The sequence below is a fragment of the Chrysemys picta genome, unplaced genomic scaffold (assembly GCF_011386835.1).
Source record: "Chrysemys picta bellii isolate R12L10 unplaced genomic scaffold, ASM1138683v2 scaf844, whole genome shotgun sequence".
Classification (NCBI taxonomy): Eukaryota; Metazoa; Chordata; order Testudines; family Emydidae; genus Chrysemys; species Chrysemys picta.
Genome location: NW_027053551.1, coordinates 4937 through 27000, shown reverse-complemented (window position 1 = coordinate 27000; position 22064 = coordinate 4937). Strand labels below are relative to the sequence as shown.

Genomic DNA, 22064 nt, shown 5'->3' with positions numbered 1-22064 from the left:
CCTGGCTGGGATGATTTAGTTAGGGATTGGTCCTGCTTTGAGCAGGGGTTGGACTAGATGACCTCCTGAGGTCCCTTCCAACCCTGATAGTCTATGATTTTATTGGGCAGCAATCGTAGAAACGGCATATCTGGGGCTGGGATCCAGAGCGTCCGTTTGACTCTTTGGTCTTCTGGTACCCTTGTCTCAGCTCCTTGATTTTCACGCGGCACTGCGTTGAATCCCGGCTGTATCCTCTCTCCATCTTGGCTTTGGAGATCTTCTCGTAGATCTTCGCATTCCATTTTTTCGATCGCTGCTCTGAAAGCACGGACTCATCGCCCCACACAGCAATCAGATCCAAGACTTCCCGATCAGTCCATGCTGGGGCCCTCTTTCTATTCAGCAATTGCATGGTCACCTCTGCTGGAGAGCTCTGCATCGTTGCCAGTGCTGCTGAGCTCGCCACAATGTCCAAACAGGAAATGAGATTCAAACTGGCCAGACAGGAAAAGGAATTCAAATTTTCCCGGGGCTTTTTCTGTGTGGCTGGTCAGAGCATCCGAGCTCGGACGGCTGTCCAGAGCGTCAACAGAGTGGTGCACTGTGGGATAGCTCCCGGAGCTATTACCATCGAATTCCATCCACACCTACCCTAATTCGACATGGCCATGTCGAATTTAGCGCTATTCCCCTCGTCGGGGAGGAGTACAGAAATCGAATTAAAGAGACCTCTATGTCGAACTAAATAGCTTCGTTGTGTGGACGAGTGCAGGGTTAATTTGATTTAACACTGCTAAATTCAACATAACCTCCTAGTGTAGACCAGGCCTCAGGCATGCAGGAGTGAAATCAGGAAGGCCAAATCACACTTGGAGTTGCAGCTAGCAAGAGATGTTAAGAGTAACAATAAAGGTTTCTTCAGGTACGTTAGCAACAAGAAGAAAGTCAAGGAAAGTGTGGGCCCCTTACTGAATGAGGGAGGCAACCTAGTGACAGAGGATGTGGAAAAAGCTAATGTACTCAGTGCTTTTTTTGCCTCTGTCTTCATGAAGAAGGTCAGCTCCCAGACTACTGCACTGTGCAGCACTGCATGGGGCGAGGTGACCAGCCCTCTGTGGAGAAAGAAGTGGTTCGGGACTATTTAGAAAAGCTGGACGAGCACAAGTCCATGGGCCCAGATGTGTTGCATCCGAGGGTGCTAAAGGACAGGGCTGGCTCTAGGTTTTTTGCCGCCCCAAGCAGCGAAGTGGGGCGGGGGTGGGTATTGTAGTTTTACGAATGCTTGATAAAGATCTTGTAGGTGTTTGTCTCTGTCTGAGGGGTTGGAGCAAATTCGGTTGTATCTTAGGGCTTGGCTGTAGACAATGGATTGTGTGATGTGTCTTGGATGGAAGCTGGAGGCATGTAGGTACATATAGCGGTCAGTAGGTTTCTGGTATAGGGTGGTGTTTATGTGACCATCACTTATTTGCCCTGTAGTGTCCAAGAAGTGGATGTCTTGTGTGGACTAGTCCAGGCTGAGGTTGATGGTGGGGTGGAAATTGTTGAAGTCCAGGTGGAATTCTTCAAGGACCTCCTTTCTGTGGGTCCATATGATGAAGATGTCATCAATGTAGCTGAAGTAGAGGAGGGGCACTAGGGGACGAGAGCTGAGGAACCGTTGTTCTAAGTGAGCCATAAAAATGTTGGCATACTGTGGGGCCATGTGGGTACCCATAGCAGTGCCACTGACTTGAAGGTATAAGTTGTCCCCAAATCTGAAGTGGTTGTGGGTGAGGACAAAGATCTTTATCAAGCATTCGTAAAACTACAATACCCACCTGGGGAAGTGAGGAAACAGATTGAAAGAGCAAGATGGGTACCCAGAAATCACCTACTACAGGACAGGCCCAACAAGGAAAATAACAGAACACCACTGGCCATCCCCTACAGCCCCCAGCTAAAACCTCTCCAGTGCATTATCAATGATCTACAACCTATCCTGGAAAACGATCCCTCACTCTCGCAGACCTTGGGAGGCAGGCCAGTCCTCGCTTACAGACCACCCCCCCAACCTGAAGCAAATACTCACCAGCAACTACACACCACACCACAGAAACACCAACCCAGGAACCAATCCCTGTAGCAAACCTCGTTGCCTACTCTGTCCCCATATCTACTCTGGCGACACCATCAGAGGACCCAACCACATCAGCCACACCATCAAGGGCTCATTCACCTGCACATTCACTAATGTTATATATGCCATCATGTGCCAGCAATGCCACTCTGCCATGTACATTGGCCAAACCGGACAGTCCCTCCGCAAAAGAATAAATGGACACAAATCGGACATCAGGAATGGTAACATACATAAGCCAGTAAGTGAATACTTCAATCTCCCTGGTCATTCTATTACAGATTTAAAAGTCACTATCATTGAACAAAAAAACTTCAGAAACAGACTTCAAAGAGAAACAGCAGAACTAAAATTCATTTGCAAATTTTACATCATTAATCTGGGCTTGAATAGGGACTGGGAGTGGCTGGCTCATTACAGAAGCAGCTTTTCCTCTCCTGGAATTGACACCTCCTCATCCATTATTGGGAGTGGACTACATCCACCCTGATTGAATTGGCCCTGTCAACACTGGTTCTCCACTTGCGAAGTAACTCCCTGCTCTCCATGTGTCAGTATATAATGCCTGCATCTGTAACTTTCACTCTATGCATCCGAAGAAGTGAGGTTTTTACCCACGAAAGCTTATGCCCAAATAAATCTGTTAGTCTTTAAGGTGCCACCAGACTCCTTGTTGTTTTTGTAGATACGGACTAACACGGCTACCCCCTGATACTTGACACCATATATGGTATAATACTGCTTAAATACTGATGCCCGGAATTGTTTTTTCTTGGTTATACGATCATAGAGTCATAAAAATGTAGGGCTGAAAATGACCTCAAGAAGTCATCAAGTCTAGCCCCCTGCACTGAGTTGGACCAAGTAAACCTAGACCATCCCTGACAAAAGTTTGTCCAACCTGTTCTTAAAAACCTCCAATGATGGGGAGTTCACAGTCTTCCTTGGAAGCCTATTCCAGTGCTTAACTACCCTTAGGCCTGGTCTACACTACAACTTTAATTCGGATTTAGCAGCGTTAAATCGAATTAACCCTGCACCCGTCCACACAACCAAGCCATTTAATTTGAAATAAAGGGCTCTTTAAATCGATTTCTGTGCTCCACCCCGACGAGCGGAGTATCGCCAAAATCAATGTTATCATTTCAAATTAGAGTTAGTGTGGCCGCAATTCGATGGTTTTGGCCTCCGGGAGCTATCCCACAGTGCACCATTGTGACCACTCTGGACAGCAATCTAAACTCGGATGCACTGGCCAGGTAGACAGGAAAAGCCCTGCGAACATTTGAATTTCATTTCCTGTTTGCCCAGTGTGGAGAGCACAGGTGACCACAGATAGCTCATCAGCACAGGTAACCATGCAGGCCGATAATCGAAAAAGAGCACCAGCATGGACCGTACGGGAGGTACTGGATCTGATCGCTATATGGGGAGAGGATTCAGTGCTAGCAGAACTTCGTTCAAAAAGACGAAATGCAAAAACTTTTGAAAAAATCTCCAAGGGCATGATGGAAAGAGGCCACAATAGGGACTCAGATCAGTGCTGCGTGAAAGTCAAGGAGCTCAGACAAGCCTATCAAAAAACAAAGGAGGCAAACGGTCGCTCCGGGTCAGAGCCGCGGACATGCCACTTCTACGACGAGCTGCATGCAGTTCTAAGGGGGGGCCGCCACCACTACCCCACCTCTGACCGTGGATTCCGAGGGGGGGATCATCTCATCAGCTACACCTGAGGATTCTGCGGACGGGGAAGAGGAGGAGGAGGAGGACGAGCTTGCAGAGAGCACCGAGCACTCCGTTCTTCCCAACAGCCAGGATCTTTTTCTCAGCCTGACTGAAGTACCCTCCCAACCTAGTATCCAAGACCACGACCCCATGGAAGGGACCTCAGGTGAGTTTACCTTTTAAAATATAAAACTTGTTTTAAAAGCAAGGGTTTTTATCGATTACTTTGCCCTGAGGACTTGGGATGCATTCGCAGCCAGTACAGCTACTGGAAAATTCTGTTAACGTGTCTGGGGATGGAGTGGAAATCCTCCAGGGACATCTCCATGAAGCTGAGGGGGGGGGGGGTGGCGGGGGGAAATTGGCCCAGAGCTTTTCAAGTTTGGCTAGCATGGATCTTCCCTGATACCAGCCACGTGGTGGGGGGAGGGATAAAGCGATCATCCAGAGAATTGGATGGGGGCGGGGGGTTAGTTTGTTTTCTGCTGCTGAATGTTAACAGGAAAACCGCAGCACTCAACGGGCTTTGCTTGGTATGTGGGAAAGGAGGGCGCAGAAGCCGAAAGACAATGGCTTACCATGGCCGCATGCAAGCCGAATTCTGTTGCCCAGACCTGCGTCTGTGATCTCTAGCAGCAAAGCCACAGGCACTCAATATTAAGAGGCAAAATGCGACCTTGCACAGAAATCACATGTGCTATGTAATGTGAATAGTGTTGTTCACCGTGAAAGAGTATAAGCATTGTTCTGCAAAATGTATCTTTTAAAAAAATTCTCTCCTTTTTTCCCTCCCTCCAGCAGCTGCAAATTCTTCAAGCCTCCCTCCTCCGTCCCGAAGGCTATCACAGATAAGGCATCGGAAAAAGAAGACGCGAGACGAGATGTTCGCAGAAATCATGGAATCCATCCGCAGTGACAGAGCTCATCTGAATGAGTGGAAGGACACCGTTTCAAAGTATAGGAAAGAAGACAGTGAACGTGAGGACAGGAGGGACCAACGTGAGGAGAGGAGAGACGCTCGAGATGAGAGGTGGTGGCAGGAAGATCAGAGGAGGCAGGATGCAACACTGGGGCTGCTGCGTGAGCAAACAGACATGCTCTGGCGTCTGGTGGAGCTTCAGGAACGGCAGCAGGATAACAGAGTGCCACTACAGCCCCTGTATAACCCCCCTCCCCCCTCACCATGTTCCATAGCCTCCTCACCCAGACGTGTAAGAACACGGGGGGGAGGCTCCGTACACCTTCCCATTCCACCCCAGTGGACAGCCCAAGAAAAAGGCTGTCATTTTTTTAACCTTTTTTTAGTGCCTTTTCCTTCCCCCTGATCCTCCTCCCAAACCCCACCCAGGTTCCCTCTCTCTTTTTATAATGTATTAATAAAGAATAAATGATTTTTAAACGATAGTGACTTTATTTGGTTTTAAAGCAAGCTGGGGGAAGGGGGAGGGTGGGTTCCTTACAGAGAATGAGTCAATAAAGGGGGCGGGTTTTCATGAAGGAGAAACAAACAGATATTTCACACTGTAGCCTGGCCAGTCATGAAACTGGTTTTCAAAGCTTCTCTGATGCACAGAGCTTCCTGGTGTGCTCTTCTAATCGCCCTGGTGTCTGGCTGCACGTAATCAGCAGCCAGGCGATTTGCCTCAGCCTCCCACCCCGCCATAAAGGTCTCGCCCTTACTTTCACAGAGACTGTGGAGCACACAGCAAGCAGAAATAACAATGGGGAGATTGATTTGGCTGAGGTCTGAGCGAGTCAGTAACGATGGCCAGCGACCTTTCAAACGGCCAAATGCACATTCTACCACCATTCTGCACTTGCTCAGCCTGTAGTTGAACAGCTCCTGACTCCTGTCCAGGCTGCCTGTGTATGGCTTCATGAGCCATGGTATTAAGGGGTAGGCTGGGTCGCCAAGAATAACTATTGGCATTTCAACATCCCCAACGGTTATTTTCTGGTCCGGAAAGTAAGTCCCTTGCTGCAGCCCTTTAAACAGAGTAGTGTTCCTGAAGACGCGAGCGTCATGAACCCTACCCGGCCAGCCCACATTGATGTTGGTGAAACGTCCCTTGTGATCCACAAGTGCTTGCAGCACCATTGAAAAGTACCCCTTGCGGTTTATGTACTGGGTACCCTAGTGGTACCCTAGTGGTCCGGTGACAAGATAGGGATATGGGTTCCATCTATTGCCCCACCACAGTTAGGGAATCCCATTGCAGCAAAGCCATCCACTATGGCCTGCACATTTCCCAGAGTCACTACCTTTCGTAGCAGCACCTGAGTGATTGCTTTGGCTACTTGCATCACAGCAGCCCCCACAGTAGATTTGCCCACTCCAAATTGATTCCCGAGTGACCGGTAGCTGTCTGGCGTTGCAAGCTTCCACAGGGCTATCGCCACTCGCTTCTCAACTGTGAGGGCTGCTCTCATCTTGGTATTCTGGCGCGTCAGGTCAGGGGACAGCAAGTCATAAAGTTCCATGACAGTGCCCTTACGCATGCGAAAGTTCCGCAGCCACTGGGAATCATCCCACACCTGCAACACTATGCGGTCCCACCAGTCTGTGCTTGTTTCCCTTGCCCAGAATTGGCGTTCCATGGATAGAACCTGCCCCATTAACAACATGATCTCCAAAGCACCGGGGCCCGCGGTTTGAAGAATTCTGTGTCCGTGTCCATGTCCATGTTCTCATCACGCTTGTCGCTGCGCTGCCACCGCCGCTGCCTCCTCGCCTCATTTTTCTGGTCCTGGCTCAGCATAAACCCCACAAGAACGCGCGAGGTGTTTTCAATGTTCATGACTGCTGTCTTGAGCTGAGCGGGCTCCATGCTTACCGTGGTATGGAGTCTGCAGTGTTCACCCAGGAAAAAAGGCACGAAATGGTTGTCTGCTGTCCGTTGCTTTCATGCAGGGAGGGAGGGAGGGGTGAGGCTGTACCCAGAACCACCTGCGACAATGTTTTTTGTCCCATCAGGCACTGGGATCTCAACCCAGAATTCCAATGGGCGGGGGAGACTGCGGGAACTATGGGATAGCTATGGGATAGCTACCCACAGTGCAACACTCCAGAAATCGACGCTAGCCCCGGAACATGGACGCACACCGCTGAATTAATGTGCTTAGTGTGGCCGCATACATTCGACTTTATACAATCTGTTTCCAAAATTCGAATTATATAAATTCGGATTAATCCCGTAGTGTAGACATACCCTTATAGTTAGAAAGCTTTCCTAATATCTAATCTAAATCTCCCTTGCTGCAGATTTAGCCCATTACTACTTGTCCTGCCTTTGGTGGACATGGTTATGCTTCTACCTAAGGACTGTTCAACCTCTGTGAATACAAGAATCAAAATCCAAGTAACCGCTTCTGATCACCAACTCCTTCCCCTCCAACCCATTGACTTTATCGTGGTCGGTAGCTTTGGCACAGCTTTCTTTCTCTTCTCTTTAGCTCATTCCAAATGAAACTGTTCAATGGCAGGTGCATAATTGATGCTTCCTTTTCTTAGTACATAGAGGCTGAAATATATTTCTGTTAAAAATCTGAAGAATGACATTCACAGAGTGTTAAATGATTGACACTCCAAATGGAACTCAGCACAGCAATTGTTTGCCTATGCTAAGATTTATCGCTTTCTTTTGTAGTAATGCTGTCAATTGTGTACCTCCCACCCATGGAAAATCTTATTTCCTGAAGGAAGCATTTTAGTAGCCTGTAACTTCTTGTGAAAAGATGCAATACTGTATAGGAAGCAGATGAAATATAGGTAGATTAGAATAAGCAGATGTGGAAATATTAAACCATTTCTCAAGTGCCTCCTGTTTTACGTGCACAGCGTTACAGAAGTATTAAGTTCTTGTTTTGGTTCACTTAAATGTTCGGGTAAGTGGACACTTAAAACACTGCAGCTGTGCTGATGCAGTGCTTAAGTGAAGAAACTCCTATGCCAACGGGAGAGCTTCTCCCATCAGCTTAGTTAATCCACCTCCCCAAGACGTGATAGCTGTGTTGATGGGAGAAGCTCTCCCATTGACATGACACTGTCTACACAGGGGATTAGGTCGATGTAAGTGCATTGCTCAGTGTGGATTTTTCACACCCCTGAGCAACATAGTTACACCAATATAGGTCTGTAGTGTAGACCCGACCTTTATTTCCAGAAAGTAATATTGTACTATGGCTAACACATTTTCCCTTTCATCTGGATGTTGTCTTGGAGACCACCCTGGCAACAATCAGAGTCTTAGAGGCAATCCAAAGAAACTCCCCGCTTGTCTGCTGAGGAGCAAGCCAAATTCCAGCTGGACAACACTCTGGGTGGCACGTCGGAGGTGATCCATCGCAAGGCACTGCAGAGGATATATGCTGACAAAGCGGCCGACATCATAGACGGGCTGAGGAAAAATTCATTTGTTGCCGTTCCTATTGTGCTGAAATGGTACTTCCCAGGTTTCGGCATTATTACTTGTGTTTGAGTAAAACTCATCGTATGCTAGGCACTATCCAAACGTATAATACACACAGAGGCTCCAGTTGAGGAAAGCATACAGTCTGAGAAATGCAGATGCTTTTTATGTTCTAATAAGTGGTTGCGTTTCATAGTACCCAGCTACTATTGTGTCTAGTAAAGCCAAAACATCACTGGCCCTGCTGGCAGGATAAGGATTTTTTATTTTTCCTACCCAAGATAGGGCAGTCTTGAGTTCAAAAATCAAGCTGGGGTGGGGTTCTGTATTGTCAGTTTTGGACACAAATGAGTTTGATCCCATTATAAATCCCATCTGTGAAAGTGAAAAAGACTTTGAAGTGTAGAGTCTGTATTGGATTCAGGTTCCAACTCAAAAATTACTGTGTTCTACTGCCAGCCTCCTGATCAGAAAAAGGAAGTGAGTGCACAATATTGAGGGGGGGCCAGAGACCGCTCTCTTGAATAATAGTTATAACGGGCAATTTCAACTCCCCACATATAAAATGTCAACCTCTGGAGAAGGTGAGGAGAAGGAGTTTTTCAATATTTTAAATGATTGCTTCTTGTAATAGCTAGTCTGTAGCTACACAAGAGGAGAGGTTATTGATTTAGCCCTGAATAACACTTAGATTCTGAATCAAGAAATAACTATGGTCAAACCATTGAGTGGTAGCGATCACAATATATATCAGTCCAGCATCCTTGGTGGAAGGGATCATACCAAAAATTAGTACTGTGATATGAGACGTAGGAAAGTGGAAGCTAAGTCAAAAGTTGGACACTTTTACAATCTTTAAAGCATAGGTTCCTGATCTATAGACTACAGGTCGTCAATGTGGTCTTGAATAGAAAGAGAGGTGGTTGACAGAATCTTCTTATACAGCCTCAATCTCTGCTATGAATTGAAGCAAATATGCCATTACTGTATATTTAAAAACTAACAAATCCCCCACCTAGCTGGAATTCTGTGTAGTGGTCACCCTATCTCAAGAAGGACATCTCAGTAATAAAGGACTCAGAAATGAGCATGGAGGGGAAGATGAGGCATGGGAAGACTGAGAAGTGATTGATGGTAATGAGACTGTTTAGGTTTGAGAGATAGTGGTATCACAGGCGTTTTTACAGAGGTATACAAAATCTGATTGCTGCTGCTATTTACCTTTTCATATACGGACAAGGGGATATGAAAATGTGAAAATGAAAGGCAGGAAATGTAAAATTGATGAAAGGAAGTTCTCTTCTCTAGTACCATCTGTGTAGGACTTTTTCTCTTGTGTCTTAGAACCTTAGCACAAGACTTTCCGAACTTCCTTAGCTCTTCCTTTTTTTACCCTTCAGGGCAGCCATGGTAGAGTGGAGTAAGAGCCAACCCCCTAGTGGTCACCACGTGTCACTCTTGAGTTTAAGTGCTGTCTTCCACCCAGTTCCTTGTTGAGCATGGTCAGTGAGCTGTAAAGAGAAGGTGGAAATTGAACTACAGTATTCAAAGAATGTGCGGAATGTGCCCCTACTAAACCGGCTGAAGGGGATAGTCCATAAATGAATGGAAACTAACCTTTGTGTTCTTTATAGCTTCTCTGTCCTCCTGGCTGGTTCTGGATTTACACAGCAAGAGGCTACAACAGCATTTTGATGGAACCGTGTCATCATACTTTTCCACTTTCCCGATACATCTCTAACAATGGAGAACAAAGGATAATTAGAAATGAAAGTAATTCCCTTTAACATTGTAGTTGCGGATTGTCAGATCTTTATTATGTGGCTCCCTAATGTCCCCGTCAGAATTGGGCCCCGTTATACAAATGCAGAAAGAGAACTCATGTCCGGAAGGACTTGCTTTTATGTTGCATCATGTTGAGGACATCTGCAGTCTCTAGCAGGTTCTCTACTGAGGCAGGGCATAATGTGAGAACTAGACGTAAAGAAACGAGAGATGAAAGGAGAGGGGTAAGACTATGAGAAGGTGCTCTTAGACACCAGGGTGTGGACATGGTATGAAAACTAGATTAGAGGAGGGATATAGGTTTGCGAAGGGACTGCCAAGTAAGAGGTACTTCTGGGATCTGTGTGCTTCTAGACTCCTGGAATGTTCAGCAATTATATCTCTGCAAAGTTCCCATGTCTCATCAAAAGTATGTAGGCTGCCTAGATGTAAATTTCAGAGTAGCAGCCGTGTTAGTCTGTATCCGCAAAAAGAAGAACAGGAGTACTTGTGGCACCTTAGAGACTAACAAATTTATTAGAGCATAAGCTTTCGTGGACTACAGCCCACTTCTTCGGATGCATATGTAAATTGTGATTCCTTAATCCTCAGTGAAGAGAAAGAGCTGTTTTTTTCATTATGTCAAGATGTGAGAGGTCGAGGGTTGTCTGATTCCCAACTTGTGGTGTTTTTCCTTTAAACATGATCAAGTTGGTTACAGTGCACTCTTTGTGAAGTGACAGAATGGACTTCTTTCTTCTAGGTTAGGTATAAGCTGGCTGAGAGGTTCAGAGTTTTGTGTATGCCTGTGTTGCATGGGGTGAAAAGAATATCTAGATACAGGACCATAACAAGTATCAGAGAAGTTTGAGAGCTCTGAAATGTCTGGCAAGTGGTTAAATCCATGTATTAAATAAATTATGGGATGTCACAGATACCAGGGACTCTTTGGGGCAGCTGGTTACAACAGTTGAGATTTCTGTTATTTGTAACTTCTCACAAAGCAGAATTCTGGGTTATTGACAATGAACCCAGACCCAGCCCTGGGACTCTGTAGGAGGTATACGGGGGGGGGAAAAAAAGTTTGGTTTATGTTCTGTTGAATGCCCTCATCATCACCCTGGTTAGTGGGGTATAGCCATGCATTTGTGGCCTATTTAACCTTCTGTAAAATAACATAGCCACAAAACCAATCTAAAGATTCATGGCCATTCCTGGAGAATTTTGCTATGCACGTTGTACCTCATTTGAAGTCCTTCTGAAACTTTCTGCTGTTTCAGTGGGCAATGGGCACTGAGCAGAAGCCTTACTGCCTCCAGCTTGTCTGGTCTAGGTTTTTATCCTACACCCATCAATGTGGTATCTTAGCATCTCGTAGCTTCTGTTTTGTTTTTTGTTGCTGCTAAGGTTAAAGATGAAAGAGGAAGAGTGGCGAGAAGCCCAGAGAGGATTCAACAAGGTCTGGAGGGAGCAGAATGAGAAACATTACCTGAAATCCTTGGATCACCAGGGCATCAGCTTCAAACAGAATGACACCAAGGCCCTGTATGCAATATGTGTAGGCCCTTGACACCAGAACTTGGGTTGTTGTGATGGATAATGTGAACTCTGGCCCTTCCCCCATAGTGTTTGGGGTTGTAATGAAAGAGGAAATCCAGTTCACTGGCAGTGCTTTGTACAAGGGTCTTAAAGACGTGGTAAGTTGCATATGTGAGACTCACCCATGCTCTGTGTATTTTGTCTTCCTCCCTCAGAGGCAAGAGCAGGCATCAAAAGATAATGCTGGAGTACCCATAGGCCCACACCTGTCACTAGCCTATGAGGACAGGCAAATCCTGGAGGATGCTGCTTCTCTTTATCATCCACCACGTGAAACAGCAGACAGGAATTCAGAAAGAGGACAAGTACAAAATCAAGCAGATCATGTACCACTTCATTCCGGACATGCTGTTTGCTGGGTGGTGCGAGCTCTCAGACGTGGAGGAGGAAATGGATGTGGATGAAGCCACTGGGACTGCGAAAAAGCACAACGGAGTTGGGGGCAGCCTCCCTAAAGCCAAGCTGCTGTTCAGCAACACAGCGCCCAGAAGCTACCGGGGGGGAGGGGCGGAGGGGGGATGAAGTGTACAACCTCTTCTATGTCATCAACAACTGGTACATCCTCATGCGGCTTCACCAAATCCTATGCTTGCTGCTGCTGAGGATTTGCACCCAGGCTGAGCGGCAAATCGAAGAGGAGAACCGGGAAAGGGAATGGGAGCGGGAAGTGCTAGGCATAAAATGAGACAAGAATGACGGCCCAGTGTGTGGATCTGGTACTTGATCTGTTTCCTGGTGTCTTGAGGAATCTGTGTTCCTCCCTCTCACCTGCCTTTAGGTCTTGTCTCTGTAAAATCCGGTACCTGCATTTTGGTAGTTTCCAAAATGTGAAATATAAGGATGCTGGTGGGCACTGAATGTAGCACAGCATGTTATCAAGGAGGAGATCTCTAGACCTGACCCTGGGGCTTGGAACATCCTACTTCATGGGGCTGTGGGGGAGAGGCGTGGTATTTTGTATTGCTTTAACACTCCTTGCCAGCTGAATTTCTTAATTTTGGGTTGCGCTATTTTTCTACCTCATGAATTTACAAGTTGGATAAAAATCTTCTCTTGCCCCAAGCTTGTTATAAAATATCTCAGTGGAGGAGTCAGCCCCTGGCAATTGACAAAGCAGTCAGTTTTGGCTCTGGTATTAAAAAGTGTGTCTCCTTTTAAACTGGTGTTCAAATGATTTACCGACTAAAGAAAGCAGGGCAGGCCAAACCCAAGTAAGTCCAGGCAGTCCTATGTAGACCAGTAAAGAGCCTCCTTGATCTTCCATTTTCTGTTACAATGTTCGTGTAATCTGAGTGGTCTCAGCAAATATATGTATTTAGAATTCTCCAAGGGCTGGTTTCCTTAGTGGTGATAATGCTACAGTACTAAACTGCCTATGGCTGCCTGTTTCCGGCCAGCTAAAACCGGAGTAAAGTAGCTAATTTGGATTGAAGCAAAGGAGGAAGTGTGGACAATCTTTGTTGGCCTTGAGGGATGCAGAGGTGTTTGAACCTATAACAATTAAAAACAAACAGAAAACACAGAGAACTTTTCAAATTCCCTTTAAATTGGCATTGTTCCTTAACCAGTATTTTTAAAAACTTTATTTTCATCTTCCCTTGATGCCTATACCGCAGTGATGAGTGTTAGTTCAAAACTGGGTGTACCCCGAATGGCTTTTTTCATTTTCCTCCCCTTTTTACTGTGTTTCTGCTACAGCCCACAAAACCTTTTAGAAGCTACATTAGCACATTCAGCTTGGAAAGGCGGTAACTGTCTGTGTAGCTTGCTCTGGATAAGGTGCTGGAGAAACAGGAGACCTGGGTTCTAGTTCGAGCTCTGCTACTTAGTTACTATGTGACCTCAGGCAAGTTGCTTCCCCCAACCCCCTTGGTCTCTGTTTTACATTCTTCAAGGCGGGGCCTAGTTGGTTGTGTGTCTGAATGGTGGCAAGCACAGAGGGGTCGCAGATATAGTTTGGGACCTCTGGGTGCTAGTGAAATACAAGTTAATAATAATGTGCAATGCGTATATTTCATAAGAGCCTTAGGACATATCTGCGTTCATATCTTTTTGGTGAGGTCTCTGCTTTAATGGTGTGCATAATGTTGTTTTGGTAGCAAGAACCTCTTTAGTTCTCTTTAGTTCTGAGAATTTTACCACCTCTGCCCTCCTCCGTGAGGCCTCTGATGGGTTACAGACCTGGCATTAATTTGAAAAGCTCTCATTTAAAGTCTTACAACGTTGTTCCTCATTTTATTGACCATTCTGGTAATTCATCAATTTGTCTGAGACCTTCAACATGTGGCCCTTTTGCTCCCAGAACTCATAGTGGGCCTGTAGGAACTGCCTTTGAGGGGTGTTACAATGTAGTTCATGTTACACCTTCTCTTCCTCTAGTGGATATTGATGTGGAGGATTACTACCCAGCTTTCAGAGGGGTAGCCGTGTTAGTCTGTATCAGTAAAAACAACAAGGAGTCCTTGTGGCACCTTAGAGACTAACACATTTATTTGGGCATAAGCTTTTGTGGGCTATAACCCACTTCATCAGATGCATGGAGTGGAAAATACAGTAAGCAGGTATAAATATACAGCACATGAAAAGGTGGGAGTTGCCTTACCAAGTGCAGACTGTCCTCCACTATCCAAGAGATGCCTAGTATCAGGTGGGACCACATTTGAAGTGTTCTCTTGCTCTTAGAAAACCTGAAGCATTTGTAAACACAAGGACCAAAACTGTAAGGACTCTTGGAAAAGGTTCTGTATTTCTTTTGAATAACAACTTGCTTCTGGATTTCACACACGCTGGCTGGCTCTTGAAGCTGGTATATTTGTGGCTTTCAGCTGCTTGTTGTCACTTGAACTCTGTAAGCCCAAGTGTCGACTCTCACATGCTGGCTACCTCGATGATCCAATTTCTATGGAGAATTGTTAAGCACAAATTAGAGTATAAAGACAGGGCTAAAAACAAGTTCTTAATTTCAGTTTTGACAGGAAATCGGCAGTCAACCGGCTCTTTATTTAAATTTGGGAATATAATTAATAATTAGAATTTGATTTAATTATTTTTAATTTCCCCTCCACAAACAACCAACTAATCAAGCTTTGGATTTGGTGTAGCAATTCCATGGCAAGAGAACTGGCTAACAAGCCCTTCCCGCGTACCTCGATGGTCTAAATCTTTACCAGCTGTCAGGCATTTCCTTCATAATGCTCACTTAAAGGTTATTAATCCGTAGTTACTTTGTATGTGCAACTGTACTTTGCCAGCATCATTATTTATTTTAAAGGACACAATGTTTTCCAATGGGTGTAGGTGTAATTCACAGTAGAAGAGGCTACTATGTTCATAACCTAAATAATTGTTTTTTAGTTTTAAAACTTAGATGGCTAGAATTTTTTTTTTTTTTTTTTTTGCTGTGGTTTGACCAGACAGAGGTTTGAAGCAGGAATTTTGAAGGGTATGTTCATTTCTAATCTGCATTGATGGACATATTCTTTAGCTGGTTCTGAGACTTGCGTGGTGCATAGTGGAGAAGAACTGGAAATCTGACCAATTCTGCCACAGCGTATATGTATGCAGGGGAGATAAAATAGTTTCTCATCAATTATAGCTTTTGACATAAGTGTTTGCATGCAAACATGTAAGTCTAGAAGTGCAGGCAAATGATGAAGGCTCAGCTTGGCTTGTTTTGATTAATGTCAAACTCTGCTTGTTGCCACATGGAGAAGTTTATTTTGGAGATTTTCTTAGTGTTCTATTTTGTCTATGGCCTGACTGCAGAAGGCAGGTTGTCCATAGTGCACACTAGTGCAAAGCCCTCTGACTGACTTGGGGAAAGGGGGCTACTGCAGTATACAGTGCACCAAGTCCAGAGGCATTTAAAACCACTTCACTAACTCCTCTTCTCTGTGTCCTTCCTGCTCCCAGCTTCAGCACATAGTGAGCGATGAGATCTGCATGCAGGTGACAGAGCCACTAGTGGCTCAGGGGTGTCAGGAATGGGCCTAAATACTTCTGCCATGGGGTTTAGGGCAGAAGAGGAGGAGCTCTCTTTTGATTCAGCTGATCGAGACTGAAATCTTGTCTCCATCCCAGGATACACCATGGTTGTGTCTTCCTCCTCAGACTCACTCTCGGATGTGCTGCATAGGGGTAGGTTAGCTGCAGGGGGCTGGCTGTCCACGTTGGAGGGCAGCTTTGGTCCAGCACCTTCGTTCTGCCCGGTTGCCTTGTTGTGGCCCATCTCATAAGGGGTGCCTACCAGTTCTCCCACAGGGAGCAAAAGGTTTCTATGCACTGTCTTTATCTGCCCTGGACCCTCTTCAGGTTTAATCTTGTAGACCGGCAGGTCTCCTAGCTTTTCCATCACCAAATAAGGTATTGCCTTCCATCTGTCAGCTATCTTGTGTTTGCCAGCAATACCCAAATTTCGCAGCAGGACTCTGTCCCCCGGCTGGAGCTCTTGTAAACGTACCCTAGCATCATATCGCTGTTTGTTGCGGTCTGCGTTCTTCCGAGCAGCAGATGTAGCTAAGTGATAAGCATCCCGCAGCTTTTCTCTTAGTCGGGATACATATTGCTGATGAGTTTCATAGCTATCTCCATCCTCTGATACACCAAAGCACAGGTCTATGGGTAATCTTGGTTCTCGTCCAAACATTAAGAGATATGGGGTGACTCCTGTAGCATCATTCTTTGTGGCATTGTAGGCGTGCACCAGAAATGCGACATGTTGGCTCCAGGTTGCCTTCTGCTCTGGCCGCAAAGTCCCCAACATATCTAATAGGGTTCGGTTGAACCTCTCTGGCTGAGGATCACCTTGTGGGTGATAAGGCGTTGTCCTAGACTTTTTAATTCCCGCTATCCTCAGCACCTCCTTCAGAAGATGACTCTCAAAGTCCCGCCCCTGATCCGAGTGTATCCGGGCTGGAAATCCATAAACTGAGAAATATTTCTCCCACAGTACTCGAGCAACAGTGGTGGCCCTCTGATCACGTGTGGGATATGCCTGCGCATATCGCGTATAATGGTCAGTCACTACTAGAATGTTCCCAATATTCCTCTTGTCTACTTCTAAAGACAAGAAATCAATGCATACCAACTCCAGAGGTTTGTTGCTGGTGATATTCTTCAGATATGCAGCCCTCGTGGGCAGAGTTTTCCTTTGAACACATCGAGCGCAGGTCTCACATTTCCTGCGAACATCTTCAGCCATCCGAGGCCAATAGAACCTACTACGAATAAGTTCCAGGGTCCTCTCCATCCCTAAATGTCCAAAGTCATCATGCAGGGCCCTCATGGCCAGGGCTCTGTACTCTTTTGGCAGCACTAGCTGTGCTCGTTGCTTTTGTAAAGGGTCTGTGGTCACTCGGTGTAGTACTCCCTGAATCAGTTTTAGTTTGGTCCATTCTCTCAATAGTAGTTTACCCTCCGGGTTAGGTGGGACAACCACAGCTGGGCTTCGCCCCTCCCTTTTTGCAAGTAGTGTATCACGAATGTCAATATCTTGCAGATGGGCTTCCTGCCAGTCAGCCGCATTGAGCATGGGCAAAGGAGATTGGTCCAACGCAATATAGTTCACTGAAGCAGAAGGCACGCATTCAGGGGGCAGGCCCAAAGCTTCTGCAGCACATCCATGAAGACTCTCCTGGGACTCTGGTTCCCGGCGACTCACACTGCAAATAGCCCTCACTCCATCTGTGGGTATCACAGCAACTCCTGGTGCCTGTGGACGCCTGGACAATGCATCTGCTCTACATTGCTTCTCCCTGATCGGTATTGAATGCTGAAGTCATAGCTAGCCAAAGCGGCCACCCATCTTTGTCCTGTAGCATCCAGCTTAGCACTTGTTAACACATAGGTCAGTGGGTTGTTGTCCGTCCACACCTGGAACTGAGCACCATATGAGTAGTCTCGAAATTTCTCAGTGATGGCCCATTTCAAGGCCAAGAACTCCAGCTTGTGGGTGGGATAGCGAGTTTCACTATCAGACAGTCCTCTGCTGGCAAAGGCTACAGGTTTACGTCTTCCTTCCACTTCCTGGTACAGTACTGCTCCCAGACCCTCCAAACTGGCATCAGTATGCAGGATAAATGGCTTGCTTGGATCAGCAAAGACTAGGACCGGAGCATGAGTTAGGCATGTAATGATTTCTCGAAAAGCCCTTTCACATCTCTCATCCCACCGTGGCCCAAATGGTTCGAAGGGGCCATAGTGTCTCTGCACAGGAGGCTTTGGGGACCTCCCCTTATTCTTGGTCTTAGATTTGTTCCTGCTGGACTGGTATCCCCTGGTAAGATCATTCAGAGGTTTTACAATCGTAGCATAGTTCTTCACAAATCTGCGGTAGTAGCCACTAAACCCAAGAAAGGTCTTGAGTTCTCTGTAGTTACTTGGACATGGCCATGTAGTGAGGGCTTCTATTTTATCGGGATCAGTACTCACACCCTCTTGGGACACGATGTGACCCACATACTTCACTGAGGTCCTGCAGAACTGGCATTTGTCAATTGAAAGCTTCAAACCATAATCCTCTAACCTATCAAGCACTTTAAGAAGTCTTTCTTCATGCTCCTCCAAGGTTCTTCCAAACACAATCAGGTCATCCAAATAAACTAACACTTGCAGTAAATTCATGTCTCCCACAACTTTCTCCATAAGACGTTGAAATGTGGCAGGTGCTCCAGAAATCCCTTGGGGCATGCGTTCAAACTGATAAAACCCTAATGGGCAGATGAAGGCTGTCTTCTCCTTATCTTCTTCACCCAGAGGGATCTGGTAGTATCCACTCCGAAGATCCAACACAGAGAACCACTGGCTTCCCAGCAAACAGTCTAAGGCATCTTGGACTTGGGGCATTGTGTACTGGTCAACCACAGTACGGCGGTTTAGGGTGCGGTAGTCAATACACATCCGGATTTTCCCATTCTTTTTACGGACCACCACAATGGGTGAGGCGTATAGGCTGCGGGACTCTGTAATGATGCCATTCGCAGCCAGCTCCTGAAGATGTTGTCGCACATCTTCCATCTCGGAGAGGGCAATTCTCCTAGATCTCTCCCTGAAAGGTCGAGAGTCATGTAGTCTGATGTTGTGCTCTACTCCTTTTGCACATCCCACATCCCACTCATGCAATGAGAACACCTTGGATCTTTCACAAAGTTTCCTCCTCAGGCGATCTTTCCACTCCTCGGACAACGGTGAATCTCCAAAGTCAAACTTTGCAGGGTCTATTGTCGGAACTTGAGTCTCACACTGGGGTTTTACAATTGATTCAGGCTCGAAGAGATCTGCTATCTTTTGTCCTTGCTTCACAACAACATCTCGACTTGTTTCATTAGCAATCAGTATAGTCACCTTTTCCTGGGCTTCAGCAGGTAGGGTTATGACTCCACTGGGGACCAGCACTCCTTCCGGGAGCTCTCCTTCAACCGACTGCTTTACCATTGCTAATGCCCCTTTACTGCCTTTCAGCCGGGTACTCATGACAAGCACTTCTTGCTCCGTCCTTGCAGGCACTACTAAGGGGGTTGTGCCCATGTACTTCAGTGCCCCAATCGGTAGCTCAGATGTCTCCTTTTTAGCACCCTCAATCTTCCTATAGGCTTCAGCACAAAGCGTATGGATCATCAGGGTATTCAGGTACTGGTCCCCAGCCCGTCGTCTGCAGTAATCCGCAAGCACCTTGAAGAGACTGGAGTTGGTCCCTATCAGCACAGACACATCAGAGGTCCCTTTAGGGTCAGGGCATATTAATGCAGCTGTGTCCACCTCTTCTCTTACCCCAGCAACCTCCTCTGGGAATTCCAGGTGCACTATGACATACCCTTGGTAGGGGTATTCATCCATGCTGAGGCCACACAGACCAACGCCAGTCAGTGGCTGTATAGGCAGGTGCCTAAGCATTTGTTGGTAGAATGACTGAAATATAATAGTCACTTGAGATCCAGTGTCAAGCACGGCTTTACACTCCTCCCCTTCAATCTTCACCATGACCTCTGCTCGAGGCCCTATCAGTCCTGCGGGGATCCCAGCTGGACGGTCTGTTCTGGGGGAATCTTCAAATCCTGCAGGCCTGGGTGGTCCCCATCCCCGGACTCTCTGGCAGCTACCGGATCTCTCCCAACTGATCCTCAGCTTTCCATACACTAAGGAGGGGTTTTCTTCATTATGGCACTTGGCAGCACTGTGTCCATCCTGACCACATCGGTAGCAGAATAATTGTCCTTTCCCCCTTCGCCCAGATGGGATGGTGGCTCTAAATGATGACTTCTCCATCGCCACAGTCAGAGGCTCCTTATTCCCGGAAGTCTTAGCTCGGTCAATGGTGCTTTGCAGTTCAGCTATCCGTTCTGTCAGGACCTGCACTTGTTGGGCAAGTTCCTCTGGGGTGCTCACCATCAGTACACTGGCCGTTTGCAGTGGTGTTGTGCCGGCTGGCTCCAATGTTTGGGCTTCCCAAAACTCGCTGGCAGCCTGCCTTTCTTCCTCTTCTCTGACCTCCTTTATCAGCTGGGAATAACTTGGGGGATGTTCCCGTCGTTCTCTTAGCCGGAGATGGAGTAGAATCGCGTTCTGATACTGAGCTCCTCTTACAATTTGAGCCAGTCTGGTCCGATCCATCTGTTCAGCAGTCACTGCACCCCTCATGACAGCTCTCTGAAGCAGTCTCTCCAGCCTCTGTATATAGGCTGAAATCTTCTCGCCAATTTGCTGTCGGGAATTAAGGAACTTACAGTAACTGTCTTCAGGGCCCTCTACACTCCCAAAGGTATGATCAAGGGCCTCCAGGCAGTCCTTCACACTGACCCCAGGGTCAATGAGCTTCAGGGTGCGAATCACATCTAATGCTGGGCCACTAAGGCTCTCTATTAGACATCTTCGCTTTTCTGCATCAGGTACGGCCCACTCCTGCAGCATTTCAGTGGTATGCTCCAACCAGGGTTCGAACTCCTCTGCCCCAGCAAATAACCTTAACTCACGACAAGAGTTTGACCTAGCATGGGACAACACAACCTTTTCCAATATTTGCCCCAGTGCTTTTGCCCAATCATTGGCTGAGGCTGTGGCCCCTGAGCTAGAGGCTGCAGGGCCGGGGCCCAACAAACCTGACATATTAGCCATTATACAAACAGTAATTTCCTCAAAATATAAACATAATTGTTTCCCAATGCAGTGGAACACTCAACAGGTGCTTGCGAGGGGTACTGACCCAGGGAATCCCGGACGAGCCCCCAAAAATGTAACCCTTCTGCCCATCTAAGTTGGCAGCAACAAGGGCCGGGTTCTGTATCTAGGGGTTCCGTTTCAATAACGCAATGCAAAACCGGCTCGAGCCCCCACCCAGTGACCTGGGACAATTACATACCACCCCCTGGGCGCCTCTAGGAGGCAATACTTCCCCTCTCGCAAGCACGGAGTCTGAGTGTAACAGAAAATGTTTAATAACATGAGGTAAACGACATCAGCATTAAATTGGAAAAACAACACAAACAGGCTTCATGAGCAAAAAACCCACCCCAGCAAATTGGGCTGTGTCCTTTCCCTTTGGTTCTTGAAACCAGCAACCCAAGAATCACCAAGGTCCCAAAAGTCCAACAACCCCCCAAAGTCTCTGTCCCTGGTCAGTGCAGCCCCAGAGTTCAAGCGGGGGGGGGGGGGGGAGAAAAGGCACGCAGGGTGTTAAGGGGCACCTTACGTGATCCGAGGCCGACTGGCTGCCTCTCCGTGGGGTTCCACCGCAGCCTTCTCCACGAGCTGCTCCACTCCACCAGCTGTCCCGTGAGCCGCTCCCGCCGTCCACGAACTGTTCTGGCAGCTGCTCCGCTCTGCTCACCGACCTGTAAGCCGCTCAGCTCTGCTCCACTTCAGCTGTTCCTTGGGCCGCTCCCACAAGGCTCCGCTCCGCTCTGCTCGCTGCTTCTCCAGCCGCTCCGCCCTGCTCACCAACCTGTGAGTCGCTCAGCTCCACTCCAACCATCCCTGTGAGGCTCCACTCTGCTAGCTGCTCCGCCAGCCGCTTAGCAATATAGCTTCAGGCTCCCCCACTAGTTAACACAGTCTCAGTGATCTCAGCTCTTAATAACTTTAGCTCTTTTGTGATTTCAGCCCTTAGCAATTTCAGCTCATAGTATATAGTAGGGGAGCCCCAGTGCTAGTGCACCATTGGCCCAAAGTGAATTCAGCTCAGCAGCCTGTAACTAGACTCCTAATAGAATCAAAGTTAGCTCTGACATTCAACAGTGGAGAGAGGAGGTAGTGCAATTGGTGTTTCAAACCCTCAAAGAGGGCCCATACCATCAGATATAAATACCTAACCCATGCCCCTTGTCAAGCAAGTGCTACTTAGGTAATGGTGAAGGGCTCCCTCAGTCCTTCTGTCATACAACAGTTCCACTGGCCTTGATTCACAGAATCAGGGTAACAAAACTTTATTCTTCCTGCCCCAATAACAGAGAAACTGGGGATCCCACACCAGCCCA

The 22064-nt window shown here is 47.0% G+C and overlaps 1 pseudogene; it reads left to right on the top strand.

The window, feature by feature from the left end:
• Positions 1–7125: 7125 nt before the first annotated feature.
• Positions 7126–12322, top strand: LOC135979434 (paired amphipathic helix protein Sin3a-like; annotated as a pseudogene).
• The last annotated feature ends 9742 nt before the right edge of the window (positions 12323–22064 follow it).